This window comes from Cavia porcellus, unplaced genomic scaffold, assembly GCF_034190915.1.
Source record: "Cavia porcellus strain 051 isolate PalLab524CR breed Dunkin Hartley unplaced genomic scaffold, mCavPor4.1 scaffold_29, whole genome shotgun sequence".
Classification (NCBI taxonomy): Eukaryota; Metazoa; Chordata; class Mammalia; order Rodentia; family Caviidae; genus Cavia; species Cavia porcellus.
The window spans coordinates 14,064,526-14,087,652 of NW_026947512.1; the positions used below are offsets into that span (position 1 = coordinate 14,064,526).

Below are 23,127 nucleotides of genomic sequence, written 5' to 3' on the forward strand. Positions count from 1 at the left end.
CTTATTATTAGATAGAGTAAGTATTCTTTAAATCAACTCTTGCACAGAAAGATGGAACAAATTCAAAATAATAGTTTTACATTGAATGGCTGGCTTTGGGGAATAAGGGTCCTGGTTTCTATATCTTACTTTGGGAAAGACAACTTGCCTTAGGAGATAATGGATGAAAAGAAACGAGGGAAGGAGAAGGTCAGAGAGAAACTTTGCTTCTGAGGACTTCCCCTTGAGGCATCATTTTCTGCACCCCAACACTAGCAACAATAAACTTTGGCTCTCACGGTACCCAAGATATCATGAATTTTACATAGAGTTTTAATGAAACCTATAAAAGATTATTGTCTGTATGAAGCCTAGTAAAGAAGGGAGTTGGTGTATTTCACTTTATCACTCATTTTGTTTTTATCAAAACTTTTTATCAGAACTTCTATCGAGAAGTTCTTTATTATGTTCAACCAAATTCTTCAAATCTCACTAACAATGTACTTCCCCGCATGGCCAGTATTTATGCCAGTTCCCTACTTAACCCACTGTTTTCTTCCTCTCTTTCTTTTTTTAAATTCTTGAGTCTATGGATGACAAATAATTTTCTTTCTACCCTCATGAGTTCTTATTTTTGAGAGGTGCGCAGCTATAACAAAAGACTGCTCAATGAGAGAAAAACAAGTAAAAGTTTAGTAATATGCATACCTTATGTATACATGGCTTATACTTGGGGGAAAATGAGCCTAGTGTAAATGTCAGAGAAGCAACTGATTTCAGATTTAAATGACCCCTGAAACAAGGGAGAAGAAAGTTATGGGGGCACACAGTTTAGAAGACAGCCAGGAAGGGCATGGTAAAGAACAACAGCATTCATTGCGTTGGCTTATGTTGGCTCATCCTCCACTTGTGGGAGAGGCTTAGCAATACTTTTCTTCCTGCTCCACAGAGCGTACTCATACAAATGGATGTCTACGGATGTAAATTTTCTAGACTGATGGGCAATTTCTGCTTTGTTTTCAAGATTCTCTTGTGTCTGTTATTTCTCAAAATTATCAGTTCCTAATAATCCATAAGTGAAAAGGGTAGGTTAAGGTGCCATATTCTGTCTTCCTCAGTGACATTGGAATGCTGTGTCCTAAGCCTCATTAATATGTTGAAAACCTTTCAGACCAATCACATTCTGTTGCAGATAACATATTTATAGAACAAAAATATTACAGTACATATAAAAAGAACAATGAATGGATCAACAAGTTTTGTCACAACCAGATATTTAAAAGCAATGGAAGAACATATTTGTCTGCATGTGTTAAGAGTTTTTAGGCAGAGGTTTATAATTTTAATGTATCTAGAAAAGAGATGGGAAATACCCAGTTATAATACTAAACTTGGTATTCTGTATTCTTATTTGCAAAATCTGACCTCTCTGCCTATGGCTAGAAAGGTTTGACTCTGTTAGCAAATGTGTGTCATTTAAAACAGTATAGCTGGGTATGTTGGCACACTCCTGGAATCCCAGCACTCAGGAGGCTGAGGCAGGAAGATTGTTGCAAGTTCGAGACCAGCCTGGGCTCCAAAGTGAGCCTTAGGCCAACGTGAACTGCATGGTGAGACCCTGACTCAAAAAGGCATAAATAAATAATAAATAAATAATAAAAACAGTATAAATTCATTTTTCAAATTTGTTTTCTTCCCTGAAAATAGGTACATAGAGGGAGTTAGATCTGTGGTCCAAGTGGGAGTAAATCAATAATCAGGACATTGGTTTATAGGAAAAGACACTATTGGGAGAGAACAAATAACAGATCAGGAGTTATCCAAGTAGAGCTGATGGAGATGCATGTGGGTGATGGAGGGTATCAGTGACAAAGAAAGCAGCATGAACTGGGGCACAGAAGAGAGAATCGTTACCTTAATATGTACAGAGGCCAGTATTCCCAGAGTGATAAGAGAGGGGATGGAAGAGGTTATAGCAAGGAATTCTGGGCTAGATCATGGGAAACCTTGTTTGCTGAGCTTGGACATTATCTAAAGATGATAAGAGCCTTTTGAGAGTTTTGAGGAGAGTTAGATTATAGCAGTGGTGAAAACAGACAAGGGATGGGTAGGCATTGTCAGAACCCGTGGTCATCTTGTTCCCAGGCTCAGCCATGTGAGGTATTCAGGGCCTCTGACGGCTGCACTGTTCTTCTCCGTCTCATACGAGATTGTGTCCTGGTGCTATGGTCCTGGGAACCTGAGCCTGTGAGCATTTATGTATGGGCTGAATATTATGAGTGGATTCTGCTCATAGCCTTACATTGACCTTCATTTGGTTTATCCACAAATATTTGTTCTGGTAAAGTGCATTCCAGGGCCTACAAATGCATGAATCACTGCACTCTGCAGTAGAAACGCAATAGCTACTGTTATGTAATGCTGAATAAAAAAATCTGCATCTGAACATGGGGAGTGGTAAAGTGACACAGAGGACAAAGTCGCACCATGGAGACAGAAGGAAAAGAACTTGAAATTGAGGCTGAAATTCATACCTAAATTCTTTCTGCTTACCCTGCGTCACAAGGTGTCAGGCAGTCATCTTTCTGAGCTCAGCGATACGTCTTTCTCAAAAATAGTTCTTAAAAAATAGCACAAGTCACATGGAAAACATCTTTGTTTTAAAAACTCAAAGAATACAAGAGTAAGTAGAAAAGAGGCACCAGCACCTATTGTTCCCTCTCGTTCTTAGTGCTAATTCAACCCAGGAGCAAGCTCCTAATGATAATTGGTTTTCAGCTGTTTCTTCCTGTGTATTCACCTATGTATGGATGCATACATGTACAGGTACAGAATCAGGAAAATATTGTAGGGGATTTTATTGGCTCTTTTTTCACAAAGCAGTATATTTCAGAGTGTTCCATGTCCGTATGTATAAATTGATCTTGTATCTTTTACTATACATTATTGTACACTGTGGTGGGTTTTTGGTATAGTTATAGGCTTTCACAGTTATAAATGAAATTACAGTGATTATTTTATTCAGCTGTTTGCATTTATGCCTTTTCAATATCCAATTAAATAATTAAGTCTCTAGTTTGTAAGTAATCCAGCGCTTTATTTTTAGTTGTTGAGCAGGAAACTGTGGCTTCTGCATTTAGAGCTGGCACTTGCAGGACTGTTTCTGCCTCACCAGACTGGCATCCTCCTCTGTGAATGGAAGGAGGTCACATTTGGAAAATGCCAGAGGCCATCAGTTATCTAACTCCAGAAGGTCAAAGAGGTATTAAAGAGGGGGTGGATAATGCTGGGGGATCAAAACATCAACCAAAGGTTTTTCTTTCAATTCAGAGATCTTTAACTTTCCTTGAACTTTGAAAATTGTAATTGGAGGATGACAAGGCATATAATTTTCTCTGTGGTTTGGGTTTTGTTCATGAGCTCTCTGTACTGCTTCTTTTATTGTAAGATAAGGCAGTCACTGAAGCTGTACTGTCTTAGTTCTAGGCAGTGGACAGTTGAGACAGGTGATACCAAAGCAGTTCAATGTAGAATACAGGTTTTAAATGCAGTTGACTCTTGAACATCAGAGGATTGGGGGCACCAACTCCCTTCATATCACCTTTGTACTCTTGATCAAATTTTCACTGTTTATTATATAAAAGTATATACATATATACCTACACATATACCACCTGTAATGTTCTTCATATATTAAATAGGTAGCACTCCTCATTGGTGTGCTGAAGTATCATGTGTCTATTTTACATATGTCTACCTATGCATATGTAAAATAAATATACATATATACATACATGTCTATGCTGCAAACATGTATATATTATATGCACATATAAATAAAAAGGCACAATGCACTTAATCATATCTATTAGGAGTAAAACCAACTTCTTAAATGAAGGAGGTTACATGAGTGGAGACTTAAATATGTTCTCTTGGTTCTCAGTTCTTTCGGTTGCTCTTGTGCATTGTTTAGAAAAAATGATAGCCAAATGTCTTTGGAAACAATGCTGAGGCTTAGCTTTGTCCTTAATCCCCACACTACCTTGAAGCTCTTATTTCCTCATTGTCAAGTAGGGCAGGGTTATGTTAATAGTTACAAGAAATGCCATGAAGATTAATGAGGAAATGTTTGGAAAAAATTCAGGTATAATACCATGCACATGCATAACACAGGCAAGAGAACTGACATGAATGAATTTCCATGACCACAATGTTGTGTCTATTATTTCATTAAGCATGTTAATTTATGGTAGGATTTTGGGAGCAAAGTATAACACTAACAATGTAATTTCTTTTGTATTGTTACAAAGCAGAAAAATCTGTGAATTATATTTTCTACTAATCAGATTGAAAACTGGTGATTATTATTGATAATGAATTGGTAAAATGGTTTTATTTATTCATAATTCTCATCCCAGCCTGATAGCTGCTGACTTATGGGAAGGCATGGCTTGGTTTCTTAATATCTTTGCTTGATATAGTTCTTACACTAGATTAAATCATAGATACACCCCATCACCCACATATGCACACAATTCATAAATGTTCAGGTTGAGTCTTCAATGAGAACAATAAATTATCCTTTGGGTTACCATGTTTCCTGGCTCTTTGTTACTACTTGATGACCTTTTGCCCGCTTATTTTACATAGTTGGTAAAGATGAGTGGGAGGGCCATTTTTGGTCAACTACTACCTATGGCCAAGAAGTTGTAATTAACATTGCATTAATTTCGTTGAATACAAATTAATAAAGTATCATATTCTGCTGAGTAAAACAACAACTGTAATCTACTAAAGAAGCTTCCACTTGCCCAGAAGTTCTGTTTGAAAGTCCCAGCACTGCACTTAGCCTTTCTTTCTCCAGAATCTTCGCTGGGGAGACCATGGAGCAGCGGAGAACACTCCCACCCTGAAATATGTTGCAGAAGCACACATACCCCTACGCAAAATATTTTTCTTGTTCTCCCAGATATCTAAACTTCTAGATTACTTTTTATTTCTCTCAGCTATCTAAATATCTAAATTTCCAGACTAAACAGAGCACTCACAGAGATACATTTGGAATCACTTTAGTTTTCAGTTTCATACCCTGTTATACAATATAATATTATACAGAACACAATATATGCATGAGTGTACACATTCATACATGTGAATATGTTGGAGCCAACTCTGGTCTGAGCCTATTTTGATCACTAAAATAACCTTTATATATCCTAAAAACAAACTTGGATAGATTGGTGTACATTTTTCTTCTCTCCATTTCCATGAAATGTATTTTTTAATTTTTATATTCTATTAGTTTATATACTGCCAATATATACTGCCTTGATTATATAGCTTCATAAGATTCTGAAATAAGATACTGTAGTATTAGCACGTTGATATTTTTTTATTTTCAAAGTTGTTTTGGACATTTTAGGTCCTTTAATTCCTTATAAATTTTAGAATCAGTTTTTAATTTCTACAGACAACCATGTTGAATGTTTGATAAAAATTCTATTGAAACTATTGATCAGTTTGGGGCAGAATTGACACCACAGAATATAACACATAAACACTCATAATCTTGATGTAACTCTGCAACCCAGGATATAGTAAATTTCTCCACTTTTTCTCTTGTAGTGCTTTGCAGTTTTTAAGATATAGGTCTCACTGAGCATAAATTAAGTTTACTTTGAATAACTCACATTTTTGGATGCTATTACAAATGCGTTTAAGAGTTTTCAATTTCATTCTGTTTATTGTTAGCATATAGAAATGCAGTCAAAAGCCAGGGATATAGTTCGGTGGCATAAACACCTGCCTGGAAAGCACAAGGTCAAGAGTTTGATTCCTGGCACACACACACACACACACACACACACACACACACACACAGAAACAGATATACAATCACTGTGCTAGTAATATTTAGATAGACTTAACAATAATTTCTACATAAATGATCATGTTAAGAGTAAATAGTTTTACTTCTGCATCCCAATTTGAATGTATTTTATTTCTTATGGTTCCTTTATTGTACGGGCTAGAAACTCTAGTGTTATACTGAATTGGAAAAGAGAGAACAGGCATTTTTACACTGCTCCTGGTTTTAGCAATAAAGCATTCAGCTTTTCACCATGGAGTACAATGTTGTAGGTTTTTCGTAGTTATGCTTACTGAAGTTGAGAAAGTTTCTAACTTTACTTGCTAGAGTTTCAGTCCAATGAATGTTGGTTTTTGAGATGTTTTTTGCAATTTATAGAGATAATTATATGGTTTTTCATTTTCAGTTTGTTAGTACAGTGAATTACATTAACTGTTAAACCAATATTACATTCCTGAAATAAATCCTATTTGGTCAAGATATTCTATCCATTTTATATATTTTTGGATTAGGGGTGTTGATTTGAATTTTAATTCTTCTCTGTTTTTGTTTTGCTTTGGTATCAATGCCATGATAATCCCATATAATGTGCCAGGAAATATTCTGTCTCTAGTTTTGTGGTAGAATTTGCATATGAATCACATTATTGCTTTCTTAAGGATTGGGTGGAGTTTACTAGTGAGCCCATTTTGACCTGAAGTTCTTCTGGAAAAATTCTTGTCATTATTTTGTTTTATTTTTTATTTTTTGGAGTGCTAAGTACTTACTCAGGGACTTGCTGTATCATTGAGTCATACCCAGACCTCCTTCAAGCAATTTATTTTTTATCTAAGTTGATATATTGGCATAAGCTTATCTCTCTGTACTGATTTATGTCAATGCTTAAGCCAGTGTTGTGGAAAATACACTGATGGATACACTATAACTGTCAAGATAAAGCGTCTTTTACAAACCTTATTAAACTTCATCTAGCCGGAAAGCCTGTGTTTATTCCTCTTTAACTCTCCACCCTTTTCCTTATTGCAAACATTTCAAACTTTAATTCATCACGTAGAAAAATCTTTTAAAAGACAGATTCTCATGAGAAACAGGGAGAGTGAGTATTCGCCATTTATTTATACTTTGATTCAAAGGATCCGGGACTCAGTTTTATATGTGAAGGAAGGAAAGAGTTACATCAAGATTATGTGTGTTTATGTGTTATATTCTGTGATTAAATTTCTTTGTTGAACACTGAACCCTCAAAGATGTTATCGTTAATAAAATGTGAGCAGAACAGCAAGAATGAACTCTGGATATGAAAGCATTTTAAGCGTGTTGCAAAAGTGAAGAGGTCACCAAGCTTCACTGACAGTGCTTGGCCTGGTTGGCTTCACTATTCAGTTCCACTGGGTCAGTGGATTTCGGGCTCCATCCCACTTTCCTGGTCCTATTAGTTGAAACTGGTATGGACAGCAAAGGCCAAAGTACACCTCCAGGCCCAGCTGGGGATCTGTCAGAAGAGCCAGCGTTTGTTTGGCTTGGCCCCAGTGAAGGAGCCCAGCTCATCCATGTATGCGATGTCATCTGTTTGCAAAGTGTGGTTCTTCCCCAACCTGAGAAATAAGAGAACACGTTGAAATGAGAGTCACAATTGCAAACAGAAGTATTAATATTTTTTTTTCTGCCTCAGAAAAATAACAGTTCAGCATATTGTCCCACACCTCTAGTTATGCCCTCTCATTTCTCTCTTTTTCTTTAAAAAGAAAGCATGAATTTAATACTGTTTGGCTGAACTTTTTCTCCTTCTTTTTTCTAATTTCCGTTTGAGTTTGAGATAATTTTGGGCTTTTGCCTCTGCTGTGTGGCCTGGAGTGAATTGATTTTTTGGTTCAAGGTAACTGATTAATTTTCCTCATGTGTATATGCATGCATATGTGCGTGTATGTGTGTGTGTGTGTGTGTGTGTGGTGTTGGATATCAAACCCATAGAGCCTTGAGCATGGTAGGCAAGTATCCTACCACTGAGCTCCAGCTCCAGCCTGACTTAATTTACTCTCCAGCATGTGACTGCTCTTTATAGGGCATCCAATACTACTTCATAGTAGACTGCTGTGTTGGTTTGCTTAAAACTGGGTTTATGTATAGATTTAATACTGCTCTAATTCTTTAATTTTGATTGTTTTATACTTTTAGTTGGAGTCTGGCTTCATTTGTTTTAAAGAAACAGCTTATTATTTAATCAATGAAACTGAAATTTAATCTTCACTTTTCTTCCTCTTGATTGTAATTGGCCCCTAAAGAGAAGGACATCAAGCTGAATGAGTGATTATATTAGCACACAGGTGTGCCCACTGAGAGCTGGCCTATGAATTGGATGGTGTCATTCAAGACAGGTTATGTTAAGTGTGAGGATTCCATTTCTTTCGCCTTGGGGCATTCAATGAATGATGTGTTGGAGGCTAGAGAGGAAAAAAAAACTTCATATACAATCATTTATTCATTCAAATGTGATCCATTATTAACTTAGTTTTCACTGATTGTGTTATATAATTTGAAATTAACATGAAAAGTATATTTAAATATCTGATATCAAGCTACTCAAATAGCTTTCTATAGATCCTGTCTTGGTTACTTTTACTTTTCTTGCATTGCTGGGACAAATACTGGCACCCAAAATGAAGGAAGAAAAGGTTTATTTAGATTACAGTTTCTGGAGGTTTCAGTCCAGAATCAAGCTGTCTCCAAGGCAGGATGGCATGGCTGTGGAGCAACACTTCAAGGCAGAAGCCAGAGCAAAGAGGGGGAAGAGCAAGCCTTTTTCCTTCCTTACATTGTACACAGGCCTCGCCTCCTCTAGGGGCTGTAGCGCTCACAAAATCTCCTTGCCCTCCTTTGCACAGGATGAGGATATTTACAAAGTAAGAACCCTGCTCCTTGCTGAGTCTTTCAGTTAAACTTCTAAACTTCTCAAGTTGACACAGTGTATCAAGCATAGCATCCTCTTGATGTTCCTGAAAGCACATGTTTGGATAAATCAGAAGTGAATGCTGTTTTTGTAGAAAATATTAGGTCTGGGGCTGGGGATTTAGCTCAGCAGCATAAGTGCCTGCCTTGCAAGCAGGCAGTCATGAGTTCCATCTCCGGTACCAATAAAAAGGAAAAAGACAAAAAAAAAAAAAAAAAAAAAAAAAAGAAAAAAGAAAAAGAAAATATTAGGACTAAATAAACTCAATTCAAATTGTCATTTAGCTTTCTTGTCACAGTAAATACTAGACACTACTTCACAATTTCCAGCTAGCTGGAAGGGGATGACATAGCGGGTATATGTAGCTGATGGAGGAGTCTTTTTTTTGGAAAAGGTAGGGAGATATTTCTCAATTTAGCACTGTTAACAGTTTGAACAAGATAATTCTTTGGTTTGGTGAAGTGTTTTCAGCAATATAGTATGGTTGGCAGCATTCAACTCTCCACTCATAAAGGCTAGTAATATATTATTGCCATTTACATAGATCAAAATCTCCGTAGACTTTGCCAAATGTTCCTTAGAAGGCAAAAATCATCCATTAGAGAACTGTTCTTCTATAGTTATACAGGGGGAGCGTGATGGCTGTTTATCTATCAAATACTGCTTTATTATAGCATTTTAAAAATGTGAACTCTGACTAATGACAACATTTTAGACTATAGTAATATTTTTCTGCATTTAAAGGCAAGTTTTAGGACTATTTTGCTATCAAGTAAAATTATTTACCACTTGAGTTTCTTCCCCATTTTCTCATCAATGACATCCCTTATTTTATTTGTAGTTGGCAGGGTACACAAGTCTGGAAAAAAAATGGAGAAAGATACGTACTGAAAAAAAGACAAAATCATTAATGAATAATGAGACATGATGGAATTCATTCAATAAGTATGAATGAAATTATCCCTAAAACTTTTGTATTAAAAGGAGTTTTTCTTGGGCATCTTTAGTTATATAACAATTCAAATGCAAAGATTTGATGAACTTTCTCTAGGAGTAGAAAAACTGGCCTGACATCAGGCAGTGACTGCAGATACTTCTGTCTTCAAATCACCTAATTTCTTATATTTGTCACACTACAGACACCCTAATCATTAACTTGTTTCTAGTATACCTCATGCATATAGTTGCTTAATAATTTCTTCATATTTCCTGTCTGCATGTTCTTATGAAAACTTTCCACAAGGAATAACTTGGCAAAACAACTTACTCAGAGGTACGTGGCAGTTTAAACTAGATAATGAAAGGAAACTTGGGGTTTTAGTGTCAGTCTGCAGTTAGGGAACATGTTTGAGGGGACAGTAGAAAAGTATTAGGGTTTCTTTTGCTTATTTTTTGGCAAAATTTGCTGGGCTTGTGAAGGATTCTCCTGAGGAATAACTTTTACCTCATTTGACTTTGTAACAACAGAAGAAAGCTACTGTGATGTTTGGTGTACAGGAACACTTCTCATGCATTGCTAACATCTTATCCCTGCCTGATGGTACCATATAATCGGTATTTCTTGTGGACTCCACTAGAAACTAAGGGACTACAATTTTGGCATGCTTTGTTGGCTATTTTGTCTGAAACACCAAGACAGAGCCTGACACTAATAAGTGCTCAATAAATATTGCTGAATAAATTACTAATACCCTTTGTTTCATGCAGATTTTCTAGGCTTTTGAACCATCTCCAATATCCTCTTAATAATTTATGCTCTGGGTATTGTTGTGTGCCTTTCTAGAGAAAAAAGGCAATAGAGGTGTTTTCCATGAAAGCATTCTTATAAGACATGCCATGACAGGATTCATTTAAATAATTATCTTTCATGATGCACTGCAAATTGCAGCCTAAGTGTACACTATGCTTTTAGGTTCCATGATTGTATTATTTTCTTCATTACTTACATGTTTTTACAAACACTATATTAGGTAAGATATTTATATTGGTGAACCTTTTTGGGCCCTTGAATAAAAGGACACTTTCAATAAAGATCAACATAACTGAAGTAAATTAAATCAATATATTCGAGACATTGGGCTTTCCCATGTATTCTTTGCTTTCTTGACTTTCTCACATGAGAATTCTTGTAACCCTCGGTGGTCATGGGGTCTACAGTGGAGTAAGGTGGGGGAGAAAATTGCCAAGAGAGACAGAGGAACACTGTGATTCTGCCATGAATAATGGCGATGCCCTCTCCAGTATGCCTCTCACTCAACGTGGCCCTTCTCACCTTTGTGATGCACTGTCACAGTGCAGGCTTCTTGTTACAGAAAACCTTTTAAATAGTTTATAAGCCCTAGGTTTTTTTCCATTTCTGGCCACTTTCTGCCTCTGCGTTACATTAAAATTTGTCTGGTTCCTCATACATTTCACGTTACTCCTCACTTTTCCCTTTACATACATACTCATCTTCCCAACTGCATCCCTGGAAAATTCCAAACTTCTGCTTTTGTGGCATCCTCCTCATATCCCATGTTAGGATCTGAGAATTTAAGGAGCGTCTCTGTCTTGTTCCCTTTGGATCCTAGCATAGTGCCTAGCATATAGTAGACACTCACTGACAAAACACAAGACAGCATGGCCCACCTGCTTGCAAACACTTTAGCAGCCCAGTGGGCCTGCAGGTTAGCTGTAGGGATGGCAGATCCAAGGGACAAGGCCAATCACTGCCATTGTTGGTTTCTCCAGTAGTGGGAGGAAGATGCCTCTAAACAAGGCAACTTCATTGGCTTTGCTTTTGATGATGGAGTCATAAAGGAAGGGATAAATATAAGTACAGCCTATTGTAAAGCTAATGGAGTCAATGCCTCAAACACAGTCTCACCTTCAAACATGGCGGACATCTCTGTGAACTCCTTTACACTGGGCTTGGTGCCACACAGGATACAGGACACAAGCTCATCATGGAGCGTCAGCTCTTTTCTCAGGGAGCTGTATAGCAATGACAGAGAAGCAGGAGACAAACACAAGTGCTGTAAAATATTTTGTTTACAAGAAATATCTGCATAACCTATAGCATTGAAACCAAATTTGATCAATCATGAAGGAAAGAAATTTCTTGTGGAAATTCCTGTCTTCCTGTTGTGACCATCCTTAAGAATTTCTATCCAAGCTTCCTCTTTTGCCCCTAGAAATTTGAAAACTCTCTTATATGTATATATGCTATTTAGAGATTCACCACATGGATGAAAGTAAAATTAATTCTAGGAATGTAAAAGTGATTAAAAGTGTAGACTGTGAAGCCAAATGGGTCAAATTTATAAATGAGCTACATCTCTTACAGTTACTTCTCTGTATTTATTTCCCTGTGTGTATAATCAGGGTAATGTTAGAATCTTTCTGATAGGCTTATTGTGAGAATTCAATGAACTCTATAAAGTACTTAGCATGGAACCTGGTACATACAAGGATAATTACAATATTAACTATTGCATTTAACCTTAAGGTCTTATACGGGGAAGCCAGGTTTGCCTTGGTAAATTGTTATATTTCATGTTTGATTCTTTTTTATCAGCTGGGTTCCCAAAGGAAAATATAACAACCTTGATACTTTAGTTGCTAAAATTCTAGGAATGATTTTTTCGTGACCACATATTTCATGGTGATTGTTTCCTTTAGAGATCCTGGAATTTTTTTATCTTACATATAAAAATATGTCATTTTGTAAATAGGATATATAATTTTCTTGTACATGAAGAAACTAAAATTTTGAATTTATTTGTATATTTGCACACTGTTTTTTTCTCTAACTCTGAAATCTCTTTTTTGTCTTTTAAAGTGGCAAAAAAGAGGTCACAGCAAAACCTGTTTATCTATCCCAGCTCTCCTCCTTCCTTGCAACCAAGGGAGGAGTGAAAACATGTCATGAACAATTTACGGTAGCTGGAACCTCCTCAGAGAGGGGGTTTAGCTCTTAAAATGAATGGATTTCTACAGCTAAATTTTAGTCATTCAAATGGTGAAGACAAACTATAATATTACTCTTACAAGACAAAAACAATTGTTTTTGGAAACAGGGTTTTACTATGCAGTTTAGGCTGGGCTTGAACTCACTATGTATTAGCACAGGCTGGCCTCAAACTCACAGTGATCATCCTACCTCAGCCTCCCAAGTAACTGGATTACAGGCATGCACTACCACAGCTGGCCAAGACGAAAAAAATCTTACGTAGCTCACCTTTAAAACTTATATTAATGTAATTTTAAGTGTATAAAAGCCAGCATTATTTTTGTTTCGTGACTACAGCAGTCTACAAGATTGGGCAAGATAAATGCTTTGGAATGAGGCGTTGCCTCCTAAGCCTGGTATTTGGTCTCCTTATTTACAGTTCCTTCTTAACTTTTCCTTAAATAGGTTCTTTCTTGGCTAAAATGGACCAGAAGATAAAATTTCTCAGTGAATGCTTTCTTTTCTTATTATTCTTTTTTTCTGTGAGTATAATGATTCTCCTATCCATAATGCCTTCCTAATTAGTAAGTATTGAACTCTTTCACTAAAGGAAGTAAAGAAATGTCTTACTCATTTTAGGTCAGATCAGTTCTGTGAATCTCCATTGCTTTGTATGTTCTAAGCTCCTGATTGTCTTGCAAAGATATGAAGCCTTCAAGAGTAGAAGAGGTATCCACTTTTGGTCTGAGATTTCCTACTTGCTGAGACATGTTGATTAATATTACTTTGTTAAATGATTCTTGGAAGTACATTAGAAAATTTGAGACTAAATAAAAACAGTAATTTATAAAGTTTTATAGTTTGTGAAGTGATTATGGCATTTTTTTAACCTCACTGAATGAATACCTTATGAATTCTTATGAATACCATAACAGTCTTGAGAAGAAAACATTATTGATATTACTGCTTATACATAAGCATAGACAAACTATTCTAAAAAAAACCAACTTGAATTTGTTGAGCTTTCTAAGTTCTATGCCATAGAAGGTAGCTACCCAAAATGAATCCTGCATGTCAGGATGACTTATCTGTCTAAGTCATTCCCATTTTGTATTATTCTATACATCTTTTTGCACTAGATTACTTTAAATAAGATTGCCAACCCTTACATGATATTTAGATACATTGTGTCATCTGTGAAATTCTTGTTTTAAACCCATCAGCCTCAATGAGACTACTGAGTAAGACACAGAGAAAGAATTCATTTGAAGCACTGCTTTACATGTTTTCAGTGATAAAATATGAATTATTTGTAGTACTCATTTAAAGAAATCAAGCCATAGTTCTCATGCTTAAAGCATTATGTTCATCTTCTTGCCAAGTAATCAGTTAGAGAAAAATGAAGGAAGGACATTCTGGAGAAAGGATGCAAAACAGGTAACATACATCATATCCCAAGGATAAACGTCACCCCAAACCCAACTCCTGACCCAGGACCACTTCTAGTGCTGATCATGACTTGGTGGGGAGAGGCAGCATAGATTTCAGTATCAATCTGCAGGAAATGAACGATTCTCTGGATGCTTCTGTAAATTTCCCTTAATAACCTGGTAGGAATATTTTCCAAGAGTGAGTTGCTATGAAAAATCAGTAATTGGAACCAGATACAAGAAAGCAAGACTTCCCTCTTACTATGCCAGAGGTCTGGTGCAGAGTTGCTGGAAGAATGAAAACCATGCCTCTTAGAACCAGGAGACTCTGTATTCAGTTGCGGCAGGTGTTCGTACCCCTCACATACTCATACAATAATATAGCAGGTCTGCTGGAGGCCAGCCACTGATGTGAAGCCTAGGAGTGCTGGGTAGTAGAAATAGATGGGCCAAGTGGGGAAAACATAGGTAAATCTCTAGATGAAATTGGACCAAGGAGAAACCTCAGACTTACTTGTGTTCTCTCTGGTCTCCTTTTCCAATCTTCCCTGTACACGAGCCAAGCCACAGTAGCAGCCTCAGCCCCAAAGCATAACTGGTTGGTCTGTCTTACTGTGTTTTTAAAATCTTTTTGAGACAGTATCTCACTATGCAGTGCAGGCTGGCTTTGAACACACTTTGTAACTCAGGCTGGTCTCAAACTTGCAATGATCCTTCTTCTTCAGCCTCCTGAGAGCTGGAATTATAGACATGAGCCAGGCGCCTGATTTGTCTTACTGTATTTTGTGATAGCCCAAGGGGAGAGGGGGTTTCATGTTTTAAAAGAATTAGTTTTGCTCTACTTCATTTAATAATTTATTTATTGAATGCTTGTTTCTCTAAAATCATGTAGAGCTTCTTCAGGCTCTATTAGTCAGGTGTAACTCAGTTTGGAGCTGCCTGAGAAGCTTCCTTGAAATTATCCAAGTTAAATATTGTCACACCTAATTCCACTGGAAGACTCATGACTTCCTTTTATGGTTGGTTGAGTACCTCTCAACCCATCTCCACCCACTGACTGCTCCTTGAAGTCAGGAGCTGTGCTAACTTATGCTTGAATTTTCAGCTTAGCATAGTTGTGCCCAGTATTTATTGAACACTTGCTGTTGAATGAATAAACAATAGTTAAAAACCTGATTGTATGCATATCCCAGAACTTGAGAGTGATAAGAACAGTACCTTTCATGTGTAGGTAGTAAGAGATGGTGCTAAAGAAGGAAAGATAGCACCTACCTAGGAGGTTTGGATCTGGAGGTTATCAACACAAAATTAAAACAAAACTATATATACACACCTTCATTTATATAAACACACCCTCTCATACACTTACACCTGATTACAACAGAATACACTTCCATAGTAGCATGGGTCACATTACCTGGATTCTCACAGAGAATGCCTCAAGTGACCCTTGCTTTAAAGGACATCCATAGTAGGAGATATACCATGGCAAACAACATCCTCAGTGTCTAGTCTTATCACTGAGTAACATACTCTACTCTGGGTTTATTTTCCAAAGCCTCCTGTGTCACGTACCTGAGGAGTTAGGTGGCTGAGCTCAACAGCTGTGTCACAACCTGAGCTCCCAGGCCAATTGCAAAGAGCCTCTTTCTCCTGAGGTCCTCTGGACCCTTATAATCTGGACTATGCAGGTAGTTGCCTTGAAACTGCTTTTGACCTAGGTGAAAAATGGGGACTGTTTGATTTGATTTTCACAATTTGCCAAGATGCAGTTTCTCACCATGTCTTTTTCAACCTATTATCAACTCTTAGTTAAAATTCCCTAACTGAAATGCATTTATTTGTAGTGGCTCTTGGCATTAAGACCCAAATAATTACTTTTGGTGGATTAACATTTTAAGGTACATTATTAAAGTTTATATTTAGACGATATCAATAGGTAACTGTCTTGGTTATTTTTTCTCGTTGCTGAGACAGAATACCTGTGTGAGCAAGCTACATTCCTTGGGTGGGTGCAGCACTCACACCATCTCTGTGCCCTCCTCTTGCACAGGCTAAGGATATTAACAAAATAACCCTGACCTCCTGCTGAATCACTTAAACATCTGACCTCAAACTGATGCAATGAACAGCATCCTAGAGCCATGAAGGTTTGCCCTCTACCCCAGGATGTAGAGCTGCTGAGTTACTTAGCTAAGCTTCTAGACTTCTCAAGTTGATACCATGTATCAACCATAACAGTAATATCAATTATTAAGCACTCATGGTGGATTAGATCCTATGCTAAATGCTTTATATGCTTTAAAAAGTTACTCGTGATAACACCCATAGATCCTTCCTATTTTAAAAGACATTGAGAAAGGTATAGTTGTGCATGCCAGTGATCTTAGCTAACTGAGAGATTGAGGCAAGCAGATCATAAGTTTGAAGAAGCCTGAGTAACTCAGTGAGTTCCTGTATCAAAATAAGGTTAAATAAAAAAGGGCTGGGAAAGTGCAAAATCCTGAGTTCAATCCTTAGTACTATAGAAAAAGAAGGAAGAAAGGGAGGAAGGAAGGAATGGAGGAAAAAAAAGAATAAGAAAGAAAGGAAGGCAGGGAGGGAGGGAGGCAGGACGGACGGAAATATGCAATGAAACAAAGAGCTTAAATGGTAAGGAGCTAGTAAAATGAGGAGTTAAGCCCAGGTGTTCTGGTCCCACACACATAAACACTACATATACAGTCCGTGAACATCAAGAGTTTCTTTTCTTTTTGAACCTCCACTTTTTTTCGTATATTTTGGACTATGATCATCATGCCTAGCATTGGGATTCTGTCCTTAAGAGGATAGTTTCATTTTAGAAGAAAGAAAGGAAGGAAGGAAGGAAGAATGGAAGACTGGGTTGGGGGTAGGAAGGTCTCATGTGTATTTCATTTACTTGATGTTTGCCATTTTTGGCTGGGAGTGTACTGATCTGTACATACAAACATGTGCACATGCTAATCATTGCATTGCTAATATTTAGTTGCAAATTGTGGATGAAGATGAAATTAGAACCTGCAGTTTTCCATACAAATAAGCAAATATGCCACTCTTTAAATGTTTTGCTAGCCGAACTTTCTTTTTTTGAATGTAATTCTACCAGAGAGTTACATGTATTTGCAGGACTGGTTATTTGAGTTACTGGCATAAGGACTGGTGTCAGTCTGATGTCTGACTTGAAGATCTTTACTATATTTAGCATATAACAGATTTAAACTTTTGTCTTTTTTAAGATCTCTGGTACCTTAGAACAACGGTTATGTATGATAGATAAATTTTAACTCAGTGCTTATATTTAAGTTCCCAGATTACCTGTTTTCAAACTTACCAGGAAAAGAATCAGTTGTCAATTAGGGTATACACGATGTCCTGAAAAAAATCATTACAGCATCATTAATAGTAGATTCCTGCTTCCCGTCCTTTTCAGTAACAACAGCCCACTGTTGAGTGACTCAGAATCTGGGACATTTCTTTATACTGCAAACCAAGGTCTTAAAAAATCCAGAAAAATTTTCTTCTGTTTATAATTCTAGGGTCTTTTTCTTTCTTATGGTATTTCTATAGAGGAAATCATTATGATCTGTCCTATTCATTGAGAAATGTATAGAAAGATAATAAAATAGGAGTCCCAGTAAGTCTTCAGGGAGTCTTTAGAGTTCATAAGGAAAATTACTCACTGGGTATTCCTTACATCTCGACATGCAGTTGGTACGGGACAACTAACCCTAGGCTATTTTGTGAATGATGCTACATAGCAAATCCATGTCGTTCGCCTACTGCTGCTGTCCACCTGCCCGGCTTCCTCCTTCCCAATCTCATCCTCTTTCTACTTGGTAAATGTGAGCATGTCTCAGAGTTTGGTTCTTGGTCTTTGTTTGCCCTGTGCACACACTGTCCTTCGGAAGTCGCAATTTTCATAGTATGAACGCTTACATGTGTCCAGTCTGATCTCCCTTCTGCTGCCCAGTCTAGCTGGGCATTTCCATCTGAAATGAAGCTTTCACTGTCTTATGTTTTTGAAAGTTGCCACAAATCTCCCATCTGCTTGGGCTTCAAACCAAAAACTTGTTTTGCTTGATATTTCATCAGCCTTTCCTTAAATCGTTTATTTCCGGATCTCTCTGTTTCTCTCTTCTCTCTCATGACCGATAGCACCGCCTTAGCTCAAATGCTTGCACTCCCTCGCACGGACGGCTGTCAGAGACTGTAAGGGGCCAACTTCCAGCCTCTGATTATCTACAAGCCATCTCTCATCCTACCTGTCAAAACAATCTTTCAAAAACACCACGTTGATCTTTTTGCCTCCCGCTTGAAGTTACTTCATTTCTTTTCCTGTATACCCTAATTGAATTCTAATACTCTAATTGAAAGTGCAGTTTTGTTCCATTTTCTTTTTTTCTTTTTTTTTTTATTTAAGAGGAAAAAGAGAAAAACACAAAACAAACCAAAGCGGCGTAAGGGTACATGCAATACAGAACTACAGAACAAAACAAAACAAAACAAAACAAAAAACCATAACAGTAAGAAATTACCTGCTAGTAGATTACACACTATTTTCTTAAAAATAGTTCCTCAAATCACAGTATCAAAGAACACAAGGTGGACATTCAAACAGGGAGACTGCAAACAGCTGTGTTCAATGTTCCAAAAACATTGATAAAGTCAGCTATTTAACACCCCCAAACACACTTGCTGTTATATCCGTTAGAGCTCTTTTTCTTTTTTTTTTTTCCCCTCTCTTTTTTACAACAAAATTTACACATCTTGGATTTTATTACTCCTTAGTGCTTATTACTTTCTTTGGGGGGGGGGAGAATACAGTCAAATATGGCAAAACAAAGCTGTCAGTCAATACCAAGGATAGACATAGCACATGGTGTAGAACAGAGTACAAGTTTATCAACAATGGTTACCAACGTTGTCCCTTGTTTCCTTAAAAAGAATTGTCTATCTTATTAGATATTATAAAGTTGGACAAAACAGTAGAGAACAAGACCAATAAAACTTAGGCATTGTAAACATTACAGGACTTCCAAAGAAGACAATAGTCAAACCAGAATGGGTATCTTAGTGAATCTTATTGTCTTCAAAGTAGTTGCCTATGTCTTCAAACTTGATACTATCATATAGAATGGAACAGAGTCTAATCAGTCAAAACAAGATCGTGGGAGTACTACAGGACTTCAAAACAAGTTAATAGGAAATCGAAAAGAGTTACTATTTATATATCCTAATTTTTTTGAATTTTTTCTTTAATTAAGACAAACATAAGAAATGACTAAATAATTTTTTTTGAAACAATAAGGGGGAGATTGAGATAAAACAGGACATAACAATATAACAATAGAGGTCACAGCATGACTGTTTCAATAACCTAGTACTTCACCACCTTATAACCTGACTTAATAGTAGTTACCATAGTGTCTTTTTCCTTGAAATATTTGGGTAAAACTTCATATACTCTAGCTTCAAATATTTTCATATCAAGAAGCCCAGAATAAAGCCTTTCTAATTAATGAGTGAAAACTTTATAAGGCTTCAAGGCCACCTAATGGGGAATCATGATTACCACATATTTTTATATATTTGAATCATTACTTACATTAGGGAAACTATTCGGTATTCACACATGCGAGATTGATTTATTTCACTTATGAGTATGGTCTCAAGCTGTGCCCATTTATTGATAAATATCTCAATGTGATCCTTCTTTATAGCTGAATAATACTCCATTGTATAGAAATACCACAACTTTTTTATCCATTCCTCAGTTGATGGGCACTTGGGTTGTTTCCAAGATCTGGCGATTACAAATTGTGCTGCTATAAACATAGGTGCACATATATCACTGTGGTATGATGCTTTCAGTTCTTCTGGGAATATGCCTAGAAGTGGAATAGCTGGAATAAATGGGATTTCCAGTCCCAACTTTTTGAGAAATCTCCAGACAGATCTCCACAAAGGCTGTACCAGTCTACACTCCCACCAGCAGTGCAGGAGAGTTCCTTTTTCCCCACAGCCTCTCCAGCATTTGTTGTCGGTTTTCTTGATCCTGGCCATTCTTTCAGGAGTGAGATGGTATCTCAGTGTGGTTTTAATTTGCATTTCTCTAATGACCAATGATGATGAGCATTTTTTCATGTATTTATTTGCCATTTGCATTTCTTCATCTGAGAATTGCATATTCATCTCAGATGCCCATTTCTGGATTGGATCTTTGAATTTCGGAGGTCTGAGTTTCTTTAATTCTTTGTATGTTTTAGACAAGAGGCCCTTGTCTGAGAGAGAGTTCACTAAAATCTTTTCCCAGTTTGTGGGTTTTCTTTTCACTATGCTGGAGATTTCTTTTGACATGCAGAAACTTTTTAATAAGAAGTGGTCCCAGTTATTGATTCTGGGAAGTATTTCCCGTGCGGTTTGAGTCCTGTTCATGAATTCTTTACCTACTCCTATGTCTCCAAGGTTTCTACCTATTTTGTCTTCCAATAGATTTAGTGTTTCTGTTTTAATATTCAGATCTTTGACCCATTTAGATTTTAATTTAGTACATGGTGATAGACATGGGTCTAGCTTTAGTTTTCGGCAAATGGAGAGCCAGTTTTTCCAGCACCATTTATTAAAGAGACTGTCGTTCTTCCAGTGAACCTGCTTGGCTCCTTTATCAAAAATAAGGTGGTTGAGTGTGTTCGTAGTTGTGGTTGTATCTTCTAATCTATTCCACTGATCTTCAGCTCTGTTTTGATTCCAATACCATGTTGATTTTACTACTGTTGCTTTGTAGTATAACTTCAAGTCAGGGATTGTGATGCCTCCTGCTTTGTCTTTGCTGCTTAGAATTGCCTTTGCGATTCTAGGTCTCTTCTGGTTCCAGATGAAATTTAGGAGTGATTTCTCTAGATCTATAAGGTATGTTGATGGTATTTCTATTGGGATTGCATTGAATCTGTATAACAGTTTTGGGAGAATGGCCATTTTCACAATGTTTGTTCTTCCTATCCATGAGCAAGGGATGTCTTTCCATTTTCTGAGATCATCTTCAATTTCCTTTTTCAGTGTATTATAATTTTCACTGTATAAGTCTTTCACTTCTTTCGTAAGAGTAATTCCTAAATATTTCATTTTTTTGCTTGCTAATGTGAATAGTCCAGTTTCTCTTATTTCCCTCTCTGTAATTTTGTTGTTCGTGTATAGGAATGCTATTGATTTCTGAGTATTGATTTTGTATCCAGCCACATTACTGAATTTATTTATTGTATCTAAGAGTATTTCAATGGAGTTTAGGGGGTCTTCTATGTAGAGTATCATGTCATCTGCAAACAATGATAATTTAACTTCTTCTTTTCCTATCTTTACCCCTTTTATTTCTCTTTCTTGCCTAATTGCTGTGGCTAGTACTTCCAGTACTATATTAAATAGGAGTGGTGATAAAGGACATCCTTGTCTTGTACCCGATTTTAAAGTAAAGGCTTTCAATTTTTGGCCATTTAGTATGATGCTGGCTGTTGGTTTGTCATAAATGGCCTTTATTATATTGAGGTAAAGACCATTTATTCCAATTTTCTGTAAAGTTCTTATCATGAATAAGTGTTGGACCTTATCGAAGGCTTTTTCTGCATCTATAGAGATGATCATGTGATTCTTATTTTTGGCTTTATTGATATGGTAGATTACATTTATTGATTTGCGTATGTTGAACCATCCTTGCATTCCTGGGATGAATCCCACCTGGTCATGGTGTATAATCTTCTTGATGATTTGCTGGATCCTATTTGCCAATATTTTATTGAGGATTTTTGCATCTGTGTTCATTAGGGAGATCGGTCTATAGTTCTCTTTTATAGTTGGGTCTTTCTCAGGTTTTGGTACTAGAGTAATATTTGCTTCCAGGAATGACTTAGGAAGGATTGCTTCCCTTTCAATTTCATTGAATAGTTTGAGGAGTGTCGGCATTAGGTCTTCTTTATATTTCTTGTAGAATTCTGCAGTGAATCCATCTGGGCCTGGGCTCTTCTTGGTGGGCAAGGACCCAATTACATTCTCAATTTCATTAGCAGAGATTGGGTTATTCAACAGTTTTATATCCTCTTGATCTAGCTTTGGTACTTCATATGCTTCTAAGAATCTGTCTATTTCTTCTGTGTTATCAAACTTTTGAGAGTAGAGGTTTTCGAAATAGGTGTTGATGATCCTCTGTATTTCTATTGGGTCTGTAGTGATTTCTCCTTTTTCATTTCTTATTGCATGAATTTGAGCTTTTTCTTTCCTTTTTTTAATAAGGTTGGCTAGGGGCTTATCGATTTTATTTATTCTTTCAAAGAACCAACTCTTTGATTCGTTGATTCTTTGGATTGTTTTCTTAGTCTCTATTGCATTGATTTCTGCTCTGATTTTTATAATTTCCTCTCTTCTTTTGGCTTTGGGCTTGACTTGCTCTTCTTTTTCTAGCTGTTTGAGGTGTAGCATCAAGTTATTTATTTGTATTCGTTCTGTTTTCCTGATGTGGGAACTCAGTGCAATAAATTTTCCTCTCAGAACGGCTTTCATTGCATCCCACAGATTCCGGTAAGTTGTATCTGCATTTTCATTTTCTTTTAGGTATTGTTTAATTTCTTCTTTAATTTCTTCTGTGACCCGCTGATTACTCAAGAGTGTGTTATTTAGTTTCCATGTGTTTGCGGAATTTTTGCAGTATCCTTTGTCATTAATTTCTAATTTCAGAGCGCTATGATCCGATAATATGCAAGGGATGATTTCAACTCTTTTGCATTTGCTTAAATATGTTCTGTGAGCTAATATATGGTCTATTTTAGAAAATGATCCATGTACTGCTGAGAAGAATGTGTATTCTGATGTTGTTGGGTGGAACATTCTGTATATGTCTATCAAACCCATTTGTTCACAGGTGTGATTCAGTTCTGTTATTTCTTTGCTCATTTTCTGTCTGGTT

At 36.7% G+C, this 23,127-nt stretch overlaps 1 long non-coding RNA gene and 1 pseudogene across 1 annotated transcript in view; one reads left to right on the forward strand and one right to left on the reverse strand.

Moving 5' to 3' along the window:
• Positions 1–23,127, forward strand: part of LOC134474012 (uncharacterized) — an 82,564-nt gene that overhangs the window by 38,206 nt on the left and 21,231 nt on the right. The window lies entirely within an intron of this gene.
• The window catches only part of LOC100735954 (putative dimethylaniline monooxygenase [N-oxide-forming] 6), a 28,190-nt pseudogene continuing 12,245 nt past the window's right edge, over positions 7,183–23,127 (reverse strand).